Source organism: Microtus ochrogaster, chromosome 8, assembly GCF_000317375.1.
Source record: "Microtus ochrogaster isolate Prairie Vole_2 chromosome 8, MicOch1.0, whole genome shotgun sequence".
Taxonomy (NCBI): Eukaryota; Metazoa; Chordata; class Mammalia; order Rodentia; family Cricetidae; genus Microtus; species Microtus ochrogaster.
In genome coordinates, this window is record NC_022015.1 from 11,113,974 (window position 1) to 11,117,666 (window position 3,693).

Below are 3,693 nucleotides of genomic sequence, written 5' to 3' on the forward strand. Positions count from 1 at the left end.
GGTACTGTGCAGTAACCAGTGACTTGACTCTTGAGTGTACAGCCAGCACATCAGAGCACTCTGTGGTTTACCAGCCTGTGGATCCCATGTGCCTGGTTCAGAGGAGACTGAATAACTGTGTAGTGAGAGCAGGTGAAGCCATGTACGGCTCGGAGTTGATTATTTAAAATTTCCTCTGTATCCTAAAAGCACATTATTTGGAACCATCTGGGAAGGAATTTAAGTGACCTCCTGCCCTAGATAGTGGCAGGCTGTTTTAGAGTGCTCTGTTCTGCCTCCTTCTTGAAGGGCAGGTACTGGTGATTCACCATGAATTGCTAGCCACACTTGGAGCCGCTCACTGTCACCTCATCCTACAGTCTTGCCCCAACAGTAGTTTTTCCGGATTTAGGCAGCAGTCAGTTTAAACTAGCAATTAACTGGAGACAAATTGCTCTGTTAATACCGTACAGCATTTGACGGAAGGGCTTTCCGCTGACCAACAGAATTAATTCCAAAATTAGGAAAGATGCTCTGAGGACAGGTCTATGTGTGCACTTCTGTGTACACCCTCTCTATTTTGATAGTAGGTGGAAAGGTTGCGTCTTTACATGTCCATCATGAAAACTTCACAGCACAGCCAATGTTAGAGAGAAGCACAGAGTAAACATTTACGCCCCAACACCCAGCCTCCCCAAACCATAAACATGCTGCCAAGTCTGTTTTATCAAAGTTCCCTGCTTTTAAGGAAAAACATACTTCCTGAAGTTCTTTCGAGTCCCAGACATCATTGCAAACATCAAAGATGGAAATATTTCTTTCTCCGCAGTGCTTCGGCGCCGTGATCACACCCAGAAGACCACCAATAATTCTTCAGTAGCTTTCTATGCTTGCTCCACACTCGGAGCTCTGCAAGGGAAATGATGAAGGTTGTGCCCTTGGTTTTATTGAAATAAAACCTCACATCTGCTGACTTCCAGCCAGTTCTCTCAGAGCAGTCAGGACGGCTGTCTGGTGTGGGTTTGTGTGGTACTCTCTTCAGTGAAGGTCAATTCTTCCAGGTGTCCTTGAGGGACAGACAGGATTTGACGAGGATGCCCGTGGCTCAGTGAGGAAGACAGATGGATGCCCCCACCACTAGCTAGCCACAAGTGCAAGCACAAGAGAGATTCATTCTCCTAGTAGATGCTGCTGCGAGGCTCCTGGAGATGTCACTCACGTCTGTCTTGTTCAGTCAGTCTGTCTGTCTAATTCTCTCCCTCACTTATATGTTGCTCTGTTAGTCTACCCGTTCTGTTATTCTGGTCTGCCCATCTAGCTAGCAATTATCATGTGTTTATATCCACATGGCTAATTGCTCTGAACTGCCCATTGTTACAGGAAACGCTATCCTATCACCAACGCCTGCTCAGAGTCCTTTGGTTTGCTCGTTATGCATTCGCTCAGAACCCCTGTCTTCCAAAACCTCATTTTAAAGCACAGCCTATAATTTATGCACTCGATTTACCATTTCTTCTCTCTCAAATGCAGCTCCAGGAGGGCAAGTCCTTTGGGTTATTTTGTTGACCACTGTAGCTCCAGAGCCGATGTCGCTGTGAGTGAATGTATGACTTATTGACCACCACCCCCACCTCACAGATGAGCAACTAGGAGAGGATACAAAGCCCATATGTCCATCAAGTGTCCAGAAGGAGAAAAGCTGAGCTCTGAACACAGGCCTGTCACAAATGCAAGTGCCTTTCTCCTAAGAGATCTCTATATTACTCCTAGCAAATTAAATACCCACAGTAGAAGTTATAATCAGCTGTGTTTGGGGGAAAATTCTGGTTACTATCAGACCACAGGTCCTCTCCCATCTATAGTATTCAAAGATTTCTTTATTTAAGGACTTATTTATATGTGTTTGTAAGCCTACATGCACATATATGTGTGGGTGTGTATGCCACACTCTGAAAGAGCAGGAGAGGATGCAGGATGTTCTCTCTCTCTCTCTCTCTCTCTCTCTCTCTCTCTCTCTCTCTCTCTTTCTCTCTCTCTCTCTCTGTGTCTCTCTGTGTCTCTCTCTCTCTGTTTCTCTCTCTTCCTTTAAGGCAAGGTCACATTTATGACCTGGGACTCATGTTTTCTTGGCTAGCATGGAAGACAGCAAGTGGTTGGGATTCTCCTGGCATTTTCTTCCTCGGAGTTGTCTTATAACCACGTGTAGGATGCATGACTTCTTGTGTAGTTTGGGATCTGCACTCCAAGATTCATGAGTGTGCATCAAGCTGCCTGTCCAGCATTGGGGTTGGTTTTCAGTTTAGTCACACAGAGAATGAATTTGAAAATGTTAGAGTCACTGCTACTAACACCTCTTCTCCTTTGAAGTGGACATCTGCAGTCACTTGGTCAGAAGAAGGAAGACTGATTTGGATGTGATGTGGCCACAGAAGCAATTGCAGCAAAAAATAATTCCAAGCTTCATTTTTTTTTCCAGGCAAATGACACTGGGGACAAATATTTGCGAAATTTGATGGTCCATCTGCCAGTAAGCCCTTCCCATGTGCTTACTTCAGCACACAATTCCTGAGCTCTTATCTTCATACTAACTACTTGGAGCAAAGGATAAAGGCAAACATAAGATACTGGGGCTTGCACACTGACCATTAGGGAAGCACCGTGTCACCATGAGCGTGAACATATGACCAACAGCTGCTCAAAGCTCCATTCCATTGTTTCAGCAGATTGCTGAGTCAGTCACTGTTATTAAACTAAATTTAATTATCTAGCTACTCTTATTACTTAACTCAGTTTTAAATTGCTTAATTATTCGTTTGTTTGTTAACTTTTACAATTTTTAATATTTTTAGAACGACTGCCTGTCATAGAAAGTCCGAAATTATTCAGTTTTCAAACCTTACTTTTAAGCCACATGTAATCACTATGTGGTCCAAGTTAGTCATTACATCTGACTGTAAATTAAACTGTTGATGTGCGAACACTAGAAATCATACAGAATCAGGTATTTGGACTATAGTGATGAAAACCCTTCAAACACCATCGTTATGGAAAGGAGGCTTTGGAGGGATTATATAAGGAAGTTGCGTAACCTTGTAAGAGTGAAGAAGGTGACAAGACAAATAACCATAAAAAGACTGTGTAGGGATCAGACCTGGGGAATGATAATGCAGCCTGATTGACTGTATTGACAGTGATCAGCGAGAGATGGGCAGGAGATGATGTAGCCACGGAGACAGAAAGCAGAAAGACAAGGACTATTAGGAGCTTCAGCTAGGCTGAGAGAGATTGTGATCAATAGAATTTTCTTTGTCTTTCAGATGTCATTACACATGATACAAGTTTCAGTTTGATCAAATGACCTTGAGTAATTTCATATGCCACCAGTAGAAAGATTGAACTCATTTCTTTTACCCTGAAAAGTGAAATTGCTACCTAATTCTCCCACTCTCCCACCTTCTCAGGCAACAGCTTTCTGATATTTTTTAGTTTGAAATAATTGGTCCTGTTAGAGGGTTTCATGCTGAAAGCAGTCAGTGTGTGTATATGTATGTGTAGTATGTGAAGTGATTATCTAATTATTCTCTATCAATAGAAACTCTGGAGTCAGATATCAGGGTAGAGAAATGTCAGAGAAGTGACCAGTAACCCCCTTTCTCTCTTCTTCCTTGATCCAAAAGGTCAAGAATCTTTCTAAGTCCCTCCCTTCTACTTGCT